General features: G+C 46.6%; 1 pseudogene; it reads left to right on the top strand.

Moving 5' to 3' along the window:
• The first annotated feature begins 19,185 nt into the window (after positions 1-19,185).
• LOC142276292 (U2 spliceosomal RNA) lies at positions 19,186-19,391 on the top strand (annotated as a pseudogene).
• Positions 19,392-22,381: the final 2,990 nt, after the last annotated feature.

Here is a 22,381-nt window from a genome sequence, read left to right as displayed (position 1 = left end):
GAGGTCAACAGAGGCGGTGGAGGAGGATGCAACCGACGACGAAGTTACCTTGCGCCTTCCTGGACAGAGTCGGAGCACTGGTAGCACGTCTACAACTGCATCCTCAGCCACCACTCTGCCTATGAGCATTATTCGGGGTGGATCAACAGGTCGCATGGCCTCTAAGCCTTGCCTAGCCTGGTCCTTTTTTGACATAGAAAAAGATCGCCCAAATCATGTGATATGTAAAATTTGTCATGATTCTCTTAGTAGAGGTCAAAACCTCAGCAGTTTGACAACTTCTTCCATGAATCGTCACATGAATAAATATCATAGGTCCCGGTGGGAAGCTCACTGTGCTGCAATGCTGCAAGAGCGAACCATCCACCGCCCGCCCCTTCCAGTGCATCCGCGCGCTCTTCATCTTCTAGGACTGTGGGGACAGCTGTCACACCTGTTTTTCCACGCCAAACTTCCACCACTGTAACCGCAACAGGCAGTTTGCTTGTAAGGTCGTCAGTTGGTTTGGAAGGGGAAACAAGTGAGTGTGTACAGCTCTCTCAGACATCGATAGCACCAACGTTGGATGAAGGCAACATCATGTCTCCGCCTGCACTTTCCTCACAAACCTGCATTTTTCCAGGGACACCCTACTCAACACCGTCTACACACAGCAGCCAGATCTCTGTCCATCAGATGTGGTCAAATAAAAGGCCACTTCCTCCGACCCATGACAAAGCTAAGAGGTTGACTCTATCCCTCTGTAAGCTGTTGGCTACCGAAATGCTGCCTTTCCGCCTAGTGGACACACAGGATTTTAGAGACCTTATGTCTGTCGCTGTGCCCCAGTACCAGATGCCTAGTCGCCACTACTTCTCTAAGAAAGGTGTGCCCGCGCTACACCAGCATGTCGCACACAACATCACCGCTTCCTTGAGAAACTCTGTGTGTGAACGGGTGCATTTCACCACCGATACTTGGACCAGTAAGCATGGACAGGGACGTTACATGTCGCTAACTGGGCACTGGGTAACTATGGTGATAGATGGTGAAGGGTCTGCTGCACAAGTCTTGCCGTCCCCACGACTTGTGTGTCAATCCTCTGTCTGTCCAAGTTCCGCCACAGCTTCTGCATCCTCCACCTCATCTGGGTCCTCCACCTCCGCCCCAAGCCTGCCTGGTCAGGCCACCAGCATTCTCACTGCGCAGAAGGAATCACGCACGCCTCATTACTATGCTGGCAGCAGAGCGCAACGGCATCAGGCGGTCTTTAGCTTGACATGTCTTGGGAATAAGAGTCACACAGCTGAGGAGTTGTGGTCAGCTCTGCGGTCCGAGTTTAATAAATGGTTGTCTCCACTCAACCTGCAGCCTGGTAAGGCCGTGTGCGACAATGCTGCAAACCTGGGTGCGGCACTTCGCCTGGGCATTGTGACACACGTACCTTGTATGGCTCACGTGTTGAACCTTGTCGTCCAGCAATTTTTAACACACTATCCCGGCCTAGATGGCCTTCTGAACAGGGCACGAAAACTGTCAGCTCACTTCCGCCGTTCAAGCGCCGCAGCAGAGCGACTTGCATCGCTCCAGAAGTCTTTCGGCCTGCCGGTTCATCGCCTGAAATGCGATGTGGCGACACGCTGGAATTCAACTCTCCACATGTTACAGCGACTGTGGCAGCACCGCAGAGCCCTGGTGCAATACGTCATGACGTATAGCCTGGGCCAACGAGATGCAGAGGTGGGGCAGATCACCCTGATGGAGTGGTCTCAGATCAAGGACCTATGCACCCTTCTGCACAGTTTCGACATGGCGACGAATATGTTTAGCTCTGACAATGCCATTATCAGCATGACGATTCCAGTCATTTACATGCTGGAGCACACGCTAAACACTATTCGGAGTCAGGGGGTGGGACAACATGAAGGGGAGGAACTACAGGAGGATTCATTTGCGCAAGGGACAACAACATGACCAAGGTCCAGACGTTCATCATCACCAACGCAGCAGGCATGGGACCATGGGGAACAGGGATCGACAAGGGCGCATAGTAGCAGGCGAAATGTTGAGCAAGGTGCAGGAGAACATGAAGAAATGGAGGACGAACTGTCCATGGACATGGAAGACTCAGCGGATGAGGGAGACCTTGGTCAAATTTCAGTTGAAAGAGGTTGGGGGGAGATGTCAGAGGAAGAAAGAACGGGTAGCACCTCTATGCCACAAACACAGCGTGGACTTGGTCCGCATGGCTGCGCAAGACACATGAGTGCCTTTTTGTTGCACTACCTCCAACATGACAGTCGTATTGTCAAAATTAGAAGTGATGATGACTACTGGATTGCCACACTATTAGATCCCCGGTACAAGTCCAAATTTTGTGACATAATTCCAGCCATAGAAAGGGACGCACGTATGCAGGAGTATCAGCAGAAGCTGTTACTCGATCTTAGCTCGGCTTTTCCACCAAACAACCGTGCAGGTGCAGGGAGGGAATCTCCCAGTTGTAACTTGACAAACATGGGACGGTCTCGTCATCTTCAACAGTCTACCCGTACCAGTAGGACCGTATCTGGTGCCGGTAACAGCAATTTTATGGAATCTTTTCATAATTTTTTTAGACCCTCTTTTGCAAGGCCACCAGAGACAACAAGTCTGACACATACTCAACGGCTGGAGAGGATGATACAGGAGTATCTGAGTATCTCCAAATGAACATCGATGCCATGACTGTGCAACTGGAGCCTTGCTCCTTTTGGGCTTCAAACCTAGAAAAATGGCCAGAGCTCTCCAGTTACGCCTTGGAGATTTTGTCGTGTCCAGCTGCCAGCGTTGTCTCTGAACGTGTATTCAGTGCTGCTGGGTGTGTGCTGACAGATAAGCGCACGCGTCTGTCCAGTGACAATGTGGACAGACTGACGTTCATCAAAATGAACAAGTCATGGATCCAGAAGGAATTTACTACCCCTGTGTCATCCTGGGGAGAGTAAATGCTTGTTGATTTGGAATGTGCTTGATGCAAATCAAAACATCCTGTTTGCAACTAGGGCCCAAGTGCTGCCACTGATGGGGTGGGTGTCTGTGTGGCCCAATTTTTGGAAAAAAGGGAGACTCCGCTTGGAGTAACCCTTGCTTGCTGTGTTTTTAAAAGAAGCCAAAATGAACAGAGCTGGGATCAGGAAAGACTTTGCTACCTACCCCGGTGTCATCCTGGGGACGGTTAAGAATAGCGTATTTTTGAATGTGCTTGATGCAAATGTAGCTGTGAAGTGTACAACTGGGGCACAACTGCTGCCACTGAAGGGGTGGGTGTGTGTGGGGCCCAATTTTTGGAAAAAAGGGAGACTCCGCTTGGAGTAACCCTTGCTTGCTGTGTTTTTAAAAGAAGCCAAGATGAACAGAGCTGGGATCAGGAAAGACTTTGCTACCTACCCCGGTGTCATCCTGGGGACGGTTAATTATGGCGTATTTTTGAATGTGCTTGATGCAAATCAAAACATCCTGTTTGCAACTAGGGCCCAAGTGCTGCCACTGATGGGGTGGGTGTCTGTGTGGCCCAATTTTTGGAAAAAAGGGAGACTCCGCTTGGAGTAACCCTTGCTCGCTGTGTTTTTAAAAGAAGCCAAGATGAACAGAGCTGGGATCAGGAAAGACTTTGCTACCTACCCCGGTGTCATCCTGGGGACGGTTAATTATGGCGTATTTTTGAATGTGCTTGATGCAAATCAAAACATCCTGTTTGCAACTAGGGCCCAAGTGCTGCCACTGATGGGGTGGGTGTCTGTGTGGCCCAATTTTTGGAAAAAAGGGAGACTCCGCTTGGAGTAACCCTTGCTTGCTGTGTTTTTAAAAGAAGCCAAGATGAACAGAGCTGGGATCAGGAAAGACTTTGCTACCTACCCCGGTGTCATCCTGGGGACGGTTAAGAATAGCGTATTTTTGAATGTGCTTGATGCAAATGTAGCTGTGAAGTGTACAACTGGGGCACAACTGCTGCCACTGAAGGGGTGGGTGTGTGTGGGGCCCAATTTTTGGAAAAAAGGGAGACTCCGCTTGGAGTAACCCTTGCTTGCTGTGTTTTTAAAAGAAGCCAAGATGAACAGAGCTGGGATCAGGAAAGACTTTGCTACCTACCCCGGTGTCATCCTGGGGACGGTTAATTATGGCGTATTTTTGAATGTGCTTGATGCAAATCAAAACATCCTGTTTGCAACTAGGGCCCAAGTGCTGCCACTGATGGGGTGGGTGTCTGTGTGGCCCAATTTTTGGAAAAAAGGGAGACTCCGCTTGGAGTAACCCTTGCTTGCTGTGTTTTTAAAAGAAGCCAAGATGAACAGAGCTGGGATCAGGAAAGACTTTGCTACCTACCCCGGTGTCATCCTGGGGACGGTTAAGAATAGCGTATTTTTGAATGTGCTTGATGCAAATGTAGCTGTGAAGTGTACAACTGGGGCACAACTGCTGCCACTGAAGGGGTGGGTGTGTGTGGGGCCCAATTTTTGGAAAAAAGGGAGACTCCGCTTGGAGTAACCCTTGCTTGCTGTGTTTTTAAAAGAAGCCAAGATGAACAGAGCTGGGATCAGGAAAGACTTTGCTACCTACCCCGGTGTCATCCTGGGGACGGTTAATTATGGCGTATTTTTGAATGTGCTTGATGCAAATCAAAACATCCTGTTTGCAACTAGGGCCCAAGTGCTGCCACTGATGGGGTGGGTGTCTGTGTGGCCCAATTTTTGGAAAAAAGGGAGACTCCGCTTGGAGTAACCCTTGCTTGCTGTGTTTTTAAAAGAAGCCAAGATGAACAGAGCTGGGATCAGGAAAGACTTTGCTACCTACCCCGGTGTCATCCTGGGGACGGTTAAGAATAGCGTATTTTTGAATGTGCTTGATGCAAATGTAGCTGTGAAGTGTACAACTGGGGCACAACTGCTGCCACTGAAGGGGTGGGTGTGTGTGGGGCCCAATTTTTGGAAAAAAGGGAGACTCCGCTTGGAGTAACCCTTGCTTGCTGTGTTTTTAAAAGAAGCCAAGATGAACAGAGCTGGGATCAGGAAAGACTTTGCTACCTACCCCGGTGTCATCCTGGGGACGGTTAATTATGGCGTATTTTTGAATGTGCTTGATGCAAATCAAAACATCCTGTTTGCAACTAGGGCCCAAGTGCTGCCACTGATGGGGTGGGTGTCTGTGTGGCCCAATTTTTGGAAAAAAGGGAGACTCCGCTTGGAGTAACCCTTGCTTGCTGTGTTTTTAAAAGAAGCCAAGATGAACAGAGCTGGGATCAGGAAAGACTTTGCTACCTACCCCGGTGTCATCCTGGGGACGGTTAATTATGGCGTATTTTTGAATGTGCTTGATGCAAATCAAAACATCCTGTTTGCAACTAGGGCCCAAGTGCTGCCACTGATGGGGTGGGTGTCTGTGTGGCCCAATTTTTGGAAAAAAGGGAGACTCCGCTTGGAGTAACCCTTGCTTGCTGTGTTTTTAAAAGAAGCCAAGATGAACAGAGCTGGGATCAGGAAAGACTTTGCTACCTACCCCGGTGTCATCCTGGGGACGGTTAATTATGGCGTATTTTTGAATGTGCTTGATGCAAATCAAAACATCCTGTTTGCAACTAGGGCCCAAGTGCTGCCACTGATGGGGTGGGTGTCTGTGTGGCCCAATTTTTGGAAAAAAGGGAGACTCCGCTTGGAGTAACCCTTCCTTGCTGTGTTTTTAAAAGAAGCCAAGATGAACAAGTCATGGGTCAGCAAAGACTTTATCTACCTACCCCGGTGTCATCCTGGGGACGGATAAGAATGGCGTATTTTTGAATGTGCTTGATGCAAATCAAAACATCCTGTTTGCAACTAGGGCCCAAGTCCTGCCACTGATGGGGTGGGTGTCTGTGTGGCCCAATTTTTGGAAAAAAGGGAGACTCCGCTTGGAGTAACCCTTGCTTGCTGTGTTTTTAAAAGAAGCCAAGATGAACAGAGCTGGGATCAGGAAAGACTTTGCTACCTACCCCGGTGTCATCCTGGGGACGGTTAATTATGGCGTATTTTTGAATTTGCTTGATGCAAATCAAAACATCCTGTTTGCAACTAGGGCCCAAGTGCTGCCACTGATGGGGTGGGTGTCTGTGTGGCCCAATTTTTGGAAAAAAGGGAGACTCCGCTTGGAGTAACCCTTGCTTGCTGTGTTTTTAAAAGAAGCCAAGATGAACAGAGCTGGGATCAGGAAAGACTTTGCTACCTACCCCGGTGTCATCCTGGGGACGGTTAATTATGGCGTATTTTTGAATTTGCTTGATGCAAATCAAAACATCCTGTTTGCAACTAGGGCCCAAGTGCTGCCACTGATGGGGTGGGTGTCTGTGTGGCCCAATTTTTGGAAAAAAGGGAGACTCCGCTTGGAGTAACCCTTGCTTGCTGTGTTTTTAAAAGAAGCCAAGATGAACAGAGCTGGGATCAGGAAAGACTTTGCTACCTACCCCGGTGTCATCCTGGGGACGGTTAAGAATAGCGTATTTTTGAATGTGCTTGATGCAAATGTAGCTGTGAAGTGTACAACTGGGGCACAACTGCTGCCACTGAAGGGGTGGGTGTGTGTGGGGCCCAATTTTTGGAAAAAAGGGAGACTCCGCTTGGAGTCACCTTGCGGTGTTTTACATGATTTTAGAATGGCGTGCCATGCCTATATCTGTGTGTCCTCCTCTTTTCCTTGTCCAGCTGTTTTGTTTTCGCATGAGTATATGTCCTTGTCACTTTCCCATGTGTTTGTGTTGTGTTGTGAGCTGTTTGTCACCTTTTGGACACCTTTGAGGGTGTTTTCTAGGTGTTTTACTGTGTTTGTGATTGCCTGCCATTGTTTCCTATTGGCTCGAGTTCGGTTCGTCGAACGTTCGACGAGCCGAACTCGAACGGGAGCTCCGTTCGGCGAACCGACCTCGAGCCGAACCGGGACCGGTTCGCTCATCTCTACTCCTGGACATAGCATTCGAATTACCAGGTCCCTGAAGGCTGAAATGCGTAGTGGCCGGAAATCATGAACAATTACAATGGGCGTATGTGCTGTAGATCCTGCGTCAGTTGTAGCTTGGAACTTTGTCTTTTCACGGATTTGCCCGTCTCTCATGGTGTTGGGCTATTTTCGGATCAAAATGGTGTGTCCCTCCTTGGCCCGTATCATGGGTTATTTCAGGGGCAAATTTAACTCTCTTAGCACTTTTCTCCTTAATTGTGGCCGTTGAATTGTGGGGTCAAGGTCTATCCAACCAGCATATTTGTTGTTTTTCAGACAATTTAGGGCTCGTGCATAGTAATAATAACACAGGTTTCCAAGGGTAAAAATTTTTGAAAGATGTGATTTTTTTCATACTTTCGATCATTGGACTCAGTAAAAATATTGAAAAATTATCATCACGTACAGTTTTTTCACAAACACTGATTCTATAGGTGTTAGGGCCAGGTGGACGGGCAGACCCAGGAGGTGGATCCACTGGGCCGAACACCTTAATGAAGGCAAGGGGTCCGGTAGCCGGAGCACTACGGGTAGCAGGACAGTCCGTGCAAAAGAGTGGAATGGAGAAGTCCCTGGGACCACGGAGTCACTGATGGTAGTCCGGGTGACGGAGCTCAGGTTCGGAGGCCGAGATGTCAGGCAGAGTCCGGAACCGATGGAGCGAGAGGACGGGTCACCACAGGGATCAGAGATGGTACGGACTGACGGGATGGCAGATAGTCAGCGTTCGGGGTTCGGGAATCGGCAGGACCGGATGGCGAGGCAGGAGCGGCTCTAGAAGAGAGATAGGTAAGTATATCACAGAGACACAAGGAGACCTGACTCCTAGCTTAGGAAACACGAAGAACAGGCCCCGCCCACTTGGACATTAAACCCCTTTATACCCTGTACCTGTGTGTTCAATTTCCTGTCAGTGGACGCTGGCCCTTTAAGAGAGGGTCAATGACCGCGCGCGCGCCCTAATGCGCATGCGCGAGGCCCGGGTGCCAGAAGCCAGGGCAGGGAGCGGTGTATAGGAAGCAGGGGAGCCGGCCTGGAGCAGGGCTGCCGACGGGCGCCGGGAGCGGGGACCGGGCCGCCTGGGGACCGCAGGTGGTGGAGGCTGGAGACCGTGGAGCGGGGGATGTCTGCCAGAGGAGCCGGGGAGCGAAGCAGGGAAGCCGGGGAGCGTGGCAGGTGAGCCGGGGGGCAGAGCAGGGGACCCGGAGAGCGTGACAATAGGTTTCCAAAAGGTTAGAATTCTGAAAAGATTCCCTCCATACTTTTCTGAAGATGGTGCTCTAGTGTATTCAAGCGATGTTCCTGTGCTGATGGAAAATGTAACATTAAGTACAATGTGAGCGAGTGGAGACACGTCATTGTTTCATCCAAAAAGTCTGAAAGCTGTGCTACTGCTCAATGGCAGTAAGTATTCTTCAGTGTGTGTAGGGCATGTGTCGCGGGCAGAGGGGCCACGCACGCTACGCTCGGGTTCGGGGACTTCTGCTGCTGCTGCTGCTCGGTGGCTCGAGCGGAGGGCCAGATCCGGGGACTCGAGCAGCGCTCCTCGCCCACGAGTGAAAAGGGGGTGGTTTGTTTGGGGAGATAGTTAGTGACGTCACCCACAGGTCGTGGTGATAATGGGCACCACCACTGCTGGTGACGGGGATCCCGGGAGCGATGGCAGGGAGCAGCTAGGATGTTGGTTCCCCCTCCGTGGGTAGGGGTTGGTGATCCCGGGGCCCGGTGGCGGTACGGGGAGGCTGGATGGCTGGGGTGTACGTACCGAGGGAGCCCGTTTGCCCGCAGGCGCTGGCCCTTGGATCTCTAGCCTATGGCGGTGGCTTTTTATCCTCACGGTGTGGACGGTTGCCTTCTGTCGGGTCTTGGGTGTTAGGGAACCCCTGGGATTCCGGTCACTCTCGGATTTGACCATTGTCGGCGGCTCCTAGCCTGGTCAGGGTCCAATGGCCCTGCCTTTGTGCTTGGTACAGATCCGCTCACCGGTTCAGTTCCCCTCGGGTCACCGCCCGTCCCCGGTCCTACGGTTCAGCTGACTTGTACCACCTCCTGCAGACGGCCACCACCGTCTGCCGACCTTGCTGACAGTGCCTGGGCTCCTACCCAGACACTAACAGTTTCTGTCCTCTCACTTTCCACTACAAAACTAAACTAACTGCTTTTTCCCGCCTCCGGGCCTGTGAACTCCTCGGTGGGTGGGGCCAACCGCCTGGCTCCGCCCCACCTGGTGTGGACATCAGAGCCTGGAGGAGGCAACAAGGATTTTGTGTGACTGATGTAGACTATCCAGGGGAGGGTGTGTGTGTGATTTTGTGTTTGTGACTACCTGGCTAGTCCAGGGCGTCACACATGCTATGCACTTGGAAGAAAGCTGTGAGAATTTAGACTTTATTCTCAAGAAACTTAACTACAAGGAGCATGGATGGTCAATATGTGGTGGTCTAAAAATGTTCTCATTGCTTCTTGGGCAGCAAGGAGGATATATTAAATACCCATGCTGTTCTGCCTCATGGCAGCCTGCTAATAGTCATTCATTGAAATTTCTGTTACAATCCCTAGAGGTCATTGTTATTCTTTTGAATTGCTGAGTTTCCCTTTAAGCTAAAGGTATTCTGGGTAAGGAATGCCTCCCTGAGCTGAGAAGAAGCCTGCAGCCATTTTTTCTTTGGATTTGTCAGGAAAGGACATGCCGACTTACCTCTCTGTACATTCACCCCTGCCTAGTGTAATCCGGTGAGCAAAGCAAATTACATGTGTTAGTGATAGAATCCTAGATGGAAGAGTGTAGTAAATGCATTGTACATTGTACTTCTACACCTTTAGTGTCATCCCTGTCTTGTTTGTCTAGATAAGATTTCTATGTATTGCAGATGCAGTGACCTTTCACCTACATTCTCGTAAGAACTGCATCTCATGTACTGTTATGCTATGTTAACTCTGTATTAACACTGTACTGACTGTAATCATTTTCTTGTTATAGTTTTTACCCGTATAAAACAGTATCTTGGATATACCGTATTCTGTCTTCAACTGCATCTTGGATATTCCTATATTCACTGTATATTCCATGTATACTGCAATCAAGTTCACGTTACCAGCTAATAAATCAAGGCTATTGAACTTCACAGTCTGTTTATTTGAAATGTGAACTAGGGTTTAGCTGTATGCTAGAGATTCACAGCATTACGTAAAAGAAGGCAGAACACATGCTTTTTGTGTGAATTGGAAAGCCAGGTTAGGACTCTTCACTGGAGCAAAAAAAATTGGCCAACAAGAACATCTTTGTAACCGGGACTCAAGAACATTGTTGCATAAAGCTTAGTTGATCCCACCTAAAGTTCTCTTGCCACCACTCCACTGTAAGCTTGGACTGATGAAGCTGTTTGTGAAAGCGCTACTGAAAGAAGGAGAGATGTTTAAGTACCTGTGTACCAAGTTTCAGGGACTGTCAGAATCAAGTCTGAAGGAAGGTGTGATGCCCTGGCAAAACCAGGTAGTTACAGATAGGCCCCCGCACAACACCTTTCCTCACTTAGGAAACACACAGCCGACCTGAAACCCTAGTCACCTAGGACACTGAAGCCAGGACCGAAACCAGCGGCCTAGCTAATTAAATGATTGAGGGCAGGATTATAGGTCCTATCCCACCTAAAGTCCCTCAAAGAAGACAACAGCCCACTGATAGGGATAAGGCCACCGCCAGGGCCCTTAGATCCCACGGGCCAGCGCCTGCGGGCACGGCTCCTTAGGCCATATCCAGCCGGGAGCGGACTCCTGAGTTCCAGACCAGGCAGTCCACCATACACAAAAACAAGTGCAGAGTAAAGGACAGCGACCACCAGCCTGGGTGGGGGACCTGAATGCAACCGGCCGGGGCGGCAGGCCACCAGCACCTTTGGTTTACCGAAAGACTCGTGTGATTCATTTACTGTGAGTAACCAAACATCCCCCTGCTTGCTCAGGCGCGCCGGCCCTTGCCATCACCATACCCTGCACAAAGACACTGGGCCCCGGGGCAATCATCCCTACACACGGAGGGGTTAACATCCAGCTGCCACTACATCTCTCCCGGGTATCCCATAACGGCAGCGGTGGTGTCCCACCTCACCACACACCGTTGGTGGCGTCACAAACTTAATACGGCCTAGCCCATACATCTACATTCCTCCTTTTATTCGACATGTCCGCGAGACCCCCGGGTCGAGCCACTCTCTTAGAAGGTCTGGATCCGACCAACGGCGGCTGCTGGCACAGGGGCAGCACAAAAGCATTTTTGTGGGTTCGGATATTCAGAAACCCATGAATGAAGGATGACGTGTTTTAAACAATAATGAAAACTGTTGAAAAAAGGGCTTGGGACTCTTTGAAAGAAGCAATAAATACGTTTCTAGGTAACAACAAAGAATCAAAATTTAAGTCCATCGTGGAGAACATGCTGAAACGTTTCAAAGCCTTGGGTTGTCTAATGAATTTGAAGTTACATTTTTTACATTCCTATTTGGACTACTTGTCTGAAAACCTTGGTGCTGGTGGGAAGAACAAGAAGGTTTTCATCGGAATATCAAGGAGATGGAACGACGATACCAAAGTAAATGAAACGTGAACATGATTGCCGGATGCTTCACAGAGAAGATCCACAGGCCTTCTATAAGAGAAAAGGGGGATCTAGAGAAAAGGAAAAAGTGCAAGAATAAATTTCTAATAAAGTTGCAGAATGACTGTACAATAAATAAATGTATTTTATATATAAAATTGTGAATATTTTTGGTTACAATAAGTATTTTTCTTGTTCATGTCACTTGTATGTAACTTCACACATGGATTGTACAAAATCAATATTTGATGGTTAAAAAAAAATATTTATTTTTTTTTTTAAATCAGGACATTAGAAAACATAATAATCAGTCACTGGATTTGAAGTTTCATAAACCAAAATTTGACATAGCTGTGTAATTTGTCGGGCACCCACCGACAATAGAATAGCGCCAGATTTAGGAAGCTGGCTGAGGTCTGCAAAGTCTGTAGCCAGGTGACAAAATTGTCCAACCTGGGTTTCTTCCTTAAGTAGTCTCTGGTATGATGATATGGTATAATCCTGGCAGCCGGAGTCGAAATCCCTAGATTGCGGTTATGATCTCCAATCGGAATTGAAGCCCCTAGATTGAAGCCATGTAGCCAAGTGATCCTCTAGTTGAAGCCAAAGTCCCTAGACCGAGTCCACAAGGCATCCTGGTTCTGATCCCATAGCCAGCTCTTAAGAGCTTAGACTAGATCATGCAACATCCATCAACAACCTGGTGACTCCAAGAAGTCCCCTTTTATAGCCATAACCTTCCCTTAGGATATACTGTGCCCTTATCAGATTGGTTGTACAAGGTTGCTTCTCTTATTGGATGAATTTCAAGCTGCATGGATAATGTTCATTTAAATGATGTGGATAGAAAGACTGAAGATATCTACATGTAGTCTGAAATCCATCATGAATCAATACTATTTTACACAGTCATAAGCAGCCCATGGGCATTCACCTGCATTCAAACCAATAACAGCTCATAGACCAGACAATCCATCTACCACTGGACCAAAGACAGGAAGTTAAATCCACTGCCTGCGGTAACCAACTTAATCCTATAGGCTACTCACACAACAAACCCAACAGAAAGGAAAAAAACATGGCTTCGATTATCCATCCAATGAAAACGCATAACCATTGTGAGCCATTGGACAATGCAATTGGACACTTGGTGACATGGTGCACGGCCCAATGAATCAAGTCTTTACTTCATATTCACGGTTTAAGCCCTTGGGTTCTAATGTGCCCAGAGTACATATCCAGAAAGATTCTCTTTCTTTGAGCTAAACACAAGTCAACAATACATTGTAAGCAGATTCTATTACCAGTCCCACACCATTTTGTGACGCATAATCACACAGTGATCCAATTAAGATTCCAAGTCATCGAACATGTCCAAGCCATACGCAGAGGAGGCAATAGAATTAGGAAGCTCAAAGAAAGGGAATCTTTCTGGATATATACTCTGGGCACATTGGAACCCAAAGGCTTAAACCATGAATATGAAGTACAGACTTGATTCATTGGGCCATGCATGGACATAATGGACATAATTCTAATAGGCAGGACAGGTAATAAGGAGCACAAGTTATATGCTAAAATGTGTTGTGTGACAAGACAGACACAGGAAAGGACATGATAACAGGTGTAGGGACCAACAAGGTGAGACAAGGGGTATCAGGATAGGGTCAAGTAGGTATGAATGTAGTAATGGGGCAGGCATAGAGAATTGTATGTGAATGTGAATTACAATAAATCACTAAGGAAAGGAATATGTGAGTGTGTGCCTAATGTAAACTAATATTGTACTGGCAAAATTATAGATGGAAAGGGAGAAGGGGAGGGGGGAGAGAGGAGGCTGTAATTGACTACAAGGGTATGAGTTATGAGTGATCATAGGGATAGTGTTACATAAGTGGAAATACCTATGGAGGACCGGATGTGTAAGCGCATACCTTATACAAACCTATAGAGTGCTGATGGGTGAGAGTGTGATGTTAGATATAAGACATCCTATAGTGAATAGTGAGCCGTAATCAAGTGCAACAGGGATATTTCACGTGACTATGGGAACCTGGAAGGTAAAGAAAGGGGAGAAAAAACTGTTAGACAAGGTAATCAGACATAATGTAACCAGTTGATCAGACATGATCACCTGGTTTGAGACCCCCTGCCTTACACTATATAGATATCATGTTCATTCCCCATCTATCTTGCTCAGGAGAGCATCTCCCTCCCCCGGCACCAAGAGCAGCTCATACTGAATTGTTACATTGACTAGTAACACTGCACACAGAAATGCACCTTAATATTCCACTGTTAACCCTTTCCTCCCAGCAGTAACACACAACTCCTCACCTTGATATCATGGTGATTTATGGTCAGAATGACTTCAATGCGATCAGTGATTTCTATTCTAGCTCTGCTCACATAGATTTTATATCCACACTCAACTATAGGCCGTTCTTCATATTTTGGGGGCTTTTAGTCAGATATACTAGTTTGTGCCTGTATAGTATTGGTGTAGATGGGAGTGTAGGGCATGGGTTACATGGCACTGTGGTGGAATACTGATGGGAGGTATTGGTGCTGTGTTTGATGCTTCTACTGGGTATTTTCCTACAAATACTGGAACAGCTCACTGCTTAGAATGATCCTTCCCAGCTCTATAATATATTATATATACCCCACAATGCAGGCTCACACACACATTTGTCTCAAGTGTGTTGTAGGGACACAGATACAGTCTTGGTCATGTGACTAAAGGCTACTTTACACACTGCGATATCGGTCCCGATATCGCTAGTGTGGGTACCCGCCCCCATCTGTTGCGCGACACGGGCAAATCGCTGCCCATGCCGCACAACACCGACCAGACCCGTCACACATACTTACCTGCCCGGCGACGTCGCTGTGTCCGGCGAACCGCCTCCTTTCTAAGGGGGCGGTCCGTGCGGCGTCACAGCGACGTCACTGAGCGACCGCCCAATAGCAGCGGAGGGGCGGAGATGAGTGGCCGGAACATCCCGCCCACCTCCTTCCTTCCTCATAGCGGCTGGGAGGCAGGTAAGGAGAGGTTCCTCGTTTCTGCGGTGTCACACGGAGCGATGTGTGCTACCGCAGGAGCGACGAACTACATCGTTACTGCTGCAGTAACGATAATCGAGAATGGAGACCCATGTCACCGATGAGCGATTTTGCACGTTTTTGCAACGATGCAAAATCGCTCATCGGTATCACACGCAGCAACATCGCTAATGCGGCCGGATGTGCGTCACAAATTCCGTGACCCCAACGACTCCGCATTAGCGATGTCGCAGCGTGTAAAGCCCCCTTTAGTGGGAGTGGTGTACAGGGTCTTAGCAGTAAAGAGTATTCCATATTTCTGCCAGATACCCACAGAGATATTGAAATCTGAAAAAAGAGACTTCTGCTCATTGAAGGTAAGAACTGCTCACATAGCGTTCAACTCCACAGCAAACGAGTGCTCTAGCACTGGCATCTCAGCAGGGATATTCCCCTACTACACATGTGTGTCTAGGTCACTGTGACAGTTTACAGGACATAACTCAGGGCACCTAGACAGAAGGCAGAGGGACTACTTTCTATTTCTGGTGTAGAGCTTAGTACAATATATATATATTTATACTATTACATGGGACACATGTACCTTGTATTACCATTATTCGCTGTATATGAACCCCTTTTCTCCGGGCATTATTTGTCTATAGCATTTTTCACGAACCTGAGGCAACTGAGAACCCTTCAGTGAAGGAATTCCACTAACCCTCACAATACCTACCAGGGGCCTCCCTGCAGTAACTCAGGTAGTTGTACCCATTCTCTTTCCGCATTCTATGTGTTCTTCTTCTTTCTTCTTTTTTTTCTTTTTTCTTCTTTTTATTTCTATCATGTAGTTCAGGGGTTTATAGATATATGTCCTGCATCTCATATTTCCTTTAGTGGTGCTTCTTACCCATTCTCATATCATTTACCCTAGTATTTCATGATCCTGAGGCGACTGAGAACCCTTTAATAAAGGAATCCTTTTTCACCTGAATTGTCAAGTGATACTTACCAGTGACTATCACGTAATGTTACAGGTAGTTCCATTTTCTTCCTCTTCTTTCTCTCCTTTCTTCTTTGTCACACGGTCCATTGTGTTATAGCCCACGTGTCATAATAACACTTGTACCATCTTTTCATTTAGATTCCACCTACAATTATTTACCGATTCCAGTTCTGGAATAGGCTTTCATCATCTACTCACTAGAATTCTCAAGTTCATAAGGTACTGAGACATATACATGTTCACACCATTATAAAGAACAAAGTATAAACATTGAGGTTTTTCTCACACCCATGTTCCTGTGTTCTTTGATATGATATGTGTTCATTTCCTTCACTATATAGGATTGCAAGTTTTCCATTTGTACCTTAATGGCAATGACGCTATACAATTGAACACATATCATCCTGTTATCCATATAGGTGTGTATTTACCTGCTTGACTATTTTTGGTTGTTTGATCCAGAATGTTTCTCCAGATAGGTCATGTGGAAATTTTCTTTCCTCAGTACAAATGTTTTCACTATGGCTTTGGAAAATTTTTTTGTATGTGCATCATGGTCATTTGACCCATTGTACTCTCAAGTAGCAATATATTGTACTGTTATGTTGTACTATGTACTAATTACGTGTTTATATGGTTTTGTAACCCTTTATGATCTTAGATAACTTTATCCTTGATAAAGACCTAAAAACAAGCTCGAAACGTTGGATGAATTATCCTTTTGCACAAATAAAGAATTTTCAGCATTCTAAGAGTTCTTTTCTTACGTTATTGATCACTATAGTGTGCCAGAGCTATTTCTATTGAATTAACTCTTATTTTTTCTGAGCACCTGCTATATACACAGTGAGCCAGACATATTCAATTTTCATTCAGAAGGCAGAGGGAAGCCTTAGCAGCTGAGCCTATATCTTGGCTTGTGAGCATTAGAACAGGCCGGCGATTACAGGGTAACATGAAAAATGTCCAGCTTGCATTATGACTAGAACATGACAATATCCTTTTAAGTACTAACCTATGATGCGTTCCTAAGCAGTTGATGTTATATGTTCTACATTTCATTTTCTGCATACTTTACAAGTAGTAGAATTTGCTTTGATATAGGCAACTGGATTTTCACAATGAAAAGGCAAAGGATAACGCCCGAAAAAGACGCCATACATTATGTCAGTGCCATCACTGACAAACCTGGATTGACCATGAAATACATCAATCCCCTTAAAGGTGAGTTAAAACAAGTTTTAACTAAATTGCCTTAATATTGTCATGCATTAGAATGACTGTCTTAGGTAATGATAAATATTTTCTACAGGAAGAGGAGTGTTTGCTGAAACTGAAATCGAAAAAGGGAGTTTTGTTGCAGAATATCGAGGTGAGCTCACGTATGCACTTACGATGGTAGACAACTACTCGAGATTTATGGTTGTGGTACAAGTCAAAGATCTAATGGCCCATACTGCAGCGAAGGTCTTCCAAGCACACTTATGCAGACCTCATGGCTACTCAGAGAGAGTCCTCACAGATCAAGGCACTGCCTTTGAAGCGGAAATCTTCAAGGACTTCTGCAGCTTTTACCGATGCAGGAAGATGCGTACTACACCCTACCATGCTCAAACCAATGGTTATCAATCTGCTCAGGACTTTACCCCATATTCCAGATGTGGCCTTACAAGTGATTTATAGAGGGGTAACAATACGTTGGGATCATCGGATCTAATCTCCCTTTTTATACACCCTAAAATCTTGTTTGCGTTAGAATAAACAATAACATCATAAAGGTATAGCAGTACCGTTTCAAAGTTTCGGTGTCCCAAGCAGCATTCCATCAGCCTCTGGAAGGTTCCTGGCAAATTGCACAGCTCGAAGGGCATGCTTTTGAACTCGCAGAGACCCATCGGGGTGGCAAAGGCGGTCTTCTTCCGGTCTGCCTCAGCAACGGACACTTGCCAATAGTGACTAGTGAGATCAAGGGTAGAAAAATAATTTGCAGTTGTCAATGCAGCTAGCTATTCCTCAATACAGGGGAGTGGTGCTGTCCTTCTTCTTTAACAGGACCAACGGAGCTGCCCAGAGGCTACAACTGTCACGGATAACCCCAGCCTCCTTCATGTTGCTCAATATGTCCTTGGTACACTGGTAATGTGCAGGTAGATTTGGCTTATATCTCTCTTTGATGGGTGGGTGTGCACTTGTGGGGATGTAGTGTTTGACCCCTTTTATTTTTCAAAAGTCTAGCGGATGTTTGCTGAAGACTTGCTCGTATTCTTGCACTAGCCTGTAGACCCCCTTCTTGTGATGTGAAGGTGTGGAGTCAGTGCCTACGTGTAATTCCTTACACCACTCCTCTGGCTGACTTGGTGAGCTGTCACTGAATGGGTGGGCTGAAGCAATGGTGGATGCTGCTGTTTGGATAGCATGTGTATCTACTGAGAACAGCTTATCAATGGTGGCAAATCGGAGCAGCTTAATCTTTTGCTCTCCGCAGTTCAACACTCTCATGGGCACTCTTCCCTTCCATATTAATGAATAAAACTATGATGTAAATAGCATATAGATACCCCACAAATGCAGATAAAAGTAGGTTATGGGAAAAGGGGGAAGAGAGAAACAGGAAAATAGTGGAATAAAGTATAACTTCCAGGTGGGAGAGGAAATGGCAGCACAGCCAGTGGAGGTGAAGCAAGGGGAGCCTGCAACTAAAGAGTTGAGAGCGTTATCACATGGTGACTGAGCCTGATTGTAACGGGAGCATAGAGGTGCCGATCCTGTCTTACCTGCGTTGGTGTAGAAGTGGGTGTCCTGTGGTGGAGTCAGCTATGTGCAGTGGTGGCCGTGGGTTCTTTTATGTGCGACCGTAGTAATAGCTGTGCCCACTTCCTGTATGGGAGTGGAATGCAGTGAGGCTAATGGAACGCACGCCTGCGCATTTGTGTTTAACGTCGCGCATGTGCAGAACGGAGAAAAGGCTGCGCTCACTTCCTAATGAAAGGGAGTGAGACGCAGCTGGGAAGGGAAGGGAAAAGATTAGGGTTTGGGGATGATGAAAGGGCTTTCTACGGGCAAGGATGGCAAAGGGTGGCAGTGACGGAAAGTCAGGCAGATGGTCCTGTCCTGTCCTGTCCGTCCGTCTTTTTGTATCATGAATTGGAAAGACTGCAAGGGGGAGGGGAGGTGCTTGTGCCCAAAAGGAGGAGTTATTCAGATTCATTGCAGTGGGCGGCGGCTGCAAAAAGTACCATTCTCCTTGTTTTTGCTCTGCAAAACAGCCTTTTCAAGGGTTTGGCTTGGGTGACAAAATGTCTTCTGTAGGCGTGGGTTTGTCTCCCTCTCCCTAAGATGTGTCCGGTATAGGCCAGGGTGCCACTCAAGGCCGTAACCAATTCGGGTTATAGCTTCTCAGCCTTTTGGCTAAGATCAAGTGTAGTTTCGGAGGACGCTACCTTGGTCGGTACTGGAAGGTGCCTGGGATTGCACGTCTGCCGGCCTTGAGGGAGTGTGTGCGCCTTCTGGTGACACATAGCCCTCTTGTGCCTGGACGGTTCCCAGGCAACGGGAGGCGATCACCTTTGTTATTTTGAAGTCCTACTGATAAACAGAAAAAAAAAAAATTAAATCTGTTCTTATCAGTTTAATATCTGATACGTCCCCTCTCTAGGGACCATATATTAAATGGATTTTTAGAACAAGGAGATGGAAAAAATCTTGCTCTGTCCACTCCACGCATTGACCTGGTATTGCAGTACCTCCAGGACCGGTGCACCCCTTCTTAACCGAGTTTCCAAAAGCAGAACTCAATTCACCTGATTCAAATGAGCCTCATTAGTGAATTGAAAGAAAGCAAAAACTTTATATGCACCTCAATTTGGCCAATTCACTTTTCACACTTTCACCCTTTTTTTTTATCTTTCACACCTTTTACTTGCTTTATTGATGCAAAAGCTGTGCCAAATAGCAAACTCATCTCCACTCAACTTGACCAACTCTGCTATGTCCCGTGCAGTATCTTATTCTCAGTCTTATCTAGATCATTTGCAATTGAATAGAATAGATCCCTTTTGGACACATTGGATTCAGCTGCTGCAGTGACTGCAGGTGTTAGAAGATGCAGACTTGGCATCAGGTGCTGGCTATCAGATTCCACTCCAATTAAAGCTTCCATTGTTTTTCGGTGTTTTCTTTGAGCAATGATGATGTCTTTAGTGATCTGTTGGCTCCCTCTCCTGGAGGAAGAGTTTGCTTGCTCTTGGACTTTCAAAAAGAGAGGTCATGATAGACATTTAGCTTCTGAGCCCAATTGGGGACAGTCATGGGTGATGAATGTTTTGCAACCTGCTGCGAAGCCTGATACCGCAATATAAGGAACGTCAAATACTAAGAATGGGCGGCCTATGAAAGAATTAGTACTTTCATTAAGCATACTTAAACGGCTAATTGGGAATAGACAAACTGTAAAAAGCCCTCTGAGAAAGCCCCTCTCTATCCTTTGTCAGTAAGCTTTTCTGTAGTCTGCCTGTTGATGTATTTTCCGTTTGAACAGTGCACAACATGAAGTGACGGAACACTGGCTTGTCACAATGTCCCCCGCTGACATCACAATAGCGCTGCTGCCTAGAAAGCCAGCTGCGCAGCAGAAGTTGCTCTTTGGGTGGGATGGTGGGCTAATGTATCTATTCCTGCTTGGTGAGAGTTTGACATGATCTAGAGCAACGAGTTCCAGCGGCTAGCGGTTGATTATTGGCTGTAATGGGGCTTTCTGGCTGGTGCTAGCCTTTCTTCTTAGCACACAGGAACCACAATCCCTACACCATGCTTCGATGGATTCTCTCATCCCAGCCCAGTAAAACTACATATTTCACACAGTTATAGGCAGCCCATGGGCATTCACCTGGATTAAAACCCATAACAGCTCATAGACCAAACAATCAATCTACCACTGGACCAAAGACAGGAAGCTAAATCCACTGCCTGCGGTAACTAACTTAATCCTATAGGCTACTCACACAACAAACCCAAGAGAAAGGAAAAAAACATGGCTTCGATTATCCATCCAATGAAAACGCATAACCATTGTGAGCCATTGGACAATGCAATTGCACACATGGTGACATGGTGCACGGCCCAATGAATCAAGTCTGTACTTCATATTCACGGTTTAAGCCCTTGGGTTTTAATGTGTCCAGAGTACATATCCAGAAAGATTCCCTTTTTTTGTGCTAAGCACAAGTCAACAATACATTGTAAGCAGATTCTATTACCAGTCCCACACCATTTTGTGACGCATAATCACACAGTGGCCCAATTAAGATTCCAAGTCATCGAACATGTCCCAGCCATACGCAGAGGAGGCAATAGAATTAGGAAGCTCAAAGAAAGGGAATCTTTCTGGATATATACTCTGGGCACGTTGGAACCCAAGGGCTTAAACCATGAATATGAAGAACCGACTTGATTCATTGGGCCGTGCACATTTTTTCTAACGCCCGGTTCTTTTTCGTGTTCACACTATATATGGTTCCACTATGTATGGAGTTCCATTCTTCCTTGTTTTTTATTTGTCATGTTTGTCATGTCTGATCAACTGGTTACATTATGTCTGATTACCTTGTCTAACAGTTTTTTCTCCCCTTTCTTTACCTTCCATGTTCCCATAGTCACGTGAAATATCCCTGTTGCACTTGATTACGGCTCACTATTCACTATAGGATGTCTTATATCTAACATCACACTCTCACCCATCAGCACTCTATAGGTTTGTATAAGGTATGCGCTTACACATCCGGTCCTCCATAGGTATTTCCACTTATGTAACACTATCCCTATGATCACTCATAACTCATACCCTTGTAGTCAATTACAGCCTCCTCTCTCCCCCCCTCCCCTTCTCCCTTTCCATCTATAATTTTGCCATATATACTAGCAAACACTCAGTGTACCTAGTGGCATCCTATTCGTGGCTATTTGACCTCGCTATAGTCCCACTAGTGCCAAGACATTTGCAGAGCGCATCTGCCTGCGTTGCACACTCCAACTAATTATAAGTAAGCCATTATACTAGCAAACACTCAGTGTACCTAGTGGCATCCTATACGTGGCTATTGGACCTTGCTATAGTCCCACTAGTGCCAAGACATTTGCAGAGCGCATCTGCCTGCGTTGCACACTCCAACTAATTATAAGTAAGCCATTATACTAGCAAACACTCAGTGTACCTAGTGGCATCCTATACGTGGCTATTGGACCTTGCTATAGTCCCACTAGTGCCAAGACATTTGCAGAGCGCATCTGCCTGCGTTGCACACTCCAACTAATTATAAGTAAGCCATTATACTAGCAAACACTCAGTGTACCTAGTGGCATCCTATACGTGGCTATTGGACCTTGCTATAGTCCCACTAGTGCCAAGACATTTGCAGAGCGCATCTGCCTGCGTTGCACACTCCAACTAATTATAAGTAAGCCATTATACTAGCAAAAACTCAGTGTACCTAGTGGCATCCTATCTGTGGCTATTGGACTTTGCTATAGTCCCACTAGTGCAAAGACATTTGCAGAGCACGTCTGCCTGCATTGCACACTCCAACTTTTTTAAACTAAGCAATTTTACTAGCAAACACTCAGTGTACCTAGTGGCATCCTATACGTGGCTATTGGACTTTGCTATAGTCCCACTAGTGCCAAGACATTTGCAGAGCGCATCTGCCTGCGTTGCACACTCCAACTAATTTTAACTTAGCCATTATACTAGCAAACACTCA

Source organism: Anomaloglossus baeobatrachus, unplaced genomic scaffold, assembly GCF_048569485.1.
Source record: "Anomaloglossus baeobatrachus isolate aAnoBae1 unplaced genomic scaffold, aAnoBae1.hap1 Scaffold_396, whole genome shotgun sequence".
Classification (NCBI taxonomy): Eukaryota; Metazoa; Chordata; class Amphibia; order Anura; family Aromobatidae; genus Anomaloglossus; species Anomaloglossus baeobatrachus.
The sequence above is the reverse complement of the archived record's forward strand: the minus strand, read 5'-3'. Positions and strand labels throughout refer to the sequence as shown.